This window comes from Propithecus coquereli, unplaced genomic scaffold, assembly GCF_000956105.1.
Source record: "Propithecus coquereli isolate 6110/MARCELLA unplaced genomic scaffold, Pcoq_1.0 Scaffold21, whole genome shotgun sequence".
NCBI classification, from domain to species: domain Eukaryota; kingdom Metazoa; phylum Chordata; class Mammalia; order Primates; family Indriidae; genus Propithecus; species Propithecus coquereli.
The window spans coordinates 4,539,841-4,540,582 of NW_012146078.1; positions in this window are offsets into that span (position 1 = coordinate 4,539,841).

Sequence of the window (742 nt, forward strand, 5' to 3'; positions counted from 1 at the left end):
GCTAGGAGAACAAATCATGGCTGGCACTGATTAATAGATTCTGCTCTCTCAGGCTGGCAAAATGCAAAGGAGTTTTCTTTGCCAGAAATAGCAAAGTTTACCAATTCAATTTCTAGAAACTTATTTTAAAGAAATAATCTTGGATATGAACAAAAATGTATTATAAATGAAATTTATAATATAGAAATATTACAAACAACCTAAATGTTCAAGAGCAGCAGATAGGTAAAATAATAAGACATCCAGATAATAAAATGCCATATATTTAATGACATGGAAAAATATGAGATATGTATTTTAGAGAGGAAAAATAAGCAGATGACAAAATAGTGTTTACAGCATCAACTCATTTATATAAATTTAAAGCAAATCTCTGAATGTAAAACTTAGTACTATGAATTTATAAACCAACTTTTAAGAATGGAGAGATTATAGGGCCTATACAGCACTCTTGTGGATTAAACAAGTTAAAACTGTTTTCAAAAGCATCTCATTTGCCTTCGTAAAGTTGTTCACTGGCTCATAAAAGGATTGTTATAATTGTCATATTAGATACATTTGCAATATCAGAGTAGATGAATTCTTGAAATATCTTCATATTCAGAAGTGAGAGGACTTAAAATATAATTTTACTCTGTTCTGTTCTCAAGAAGACATGGGATTCAGCCAGGAAATGGGAAATTGTATGCATATAAAATTTAGATTTTTACACACATAGAAACAAATAATACAATTCTGGCTG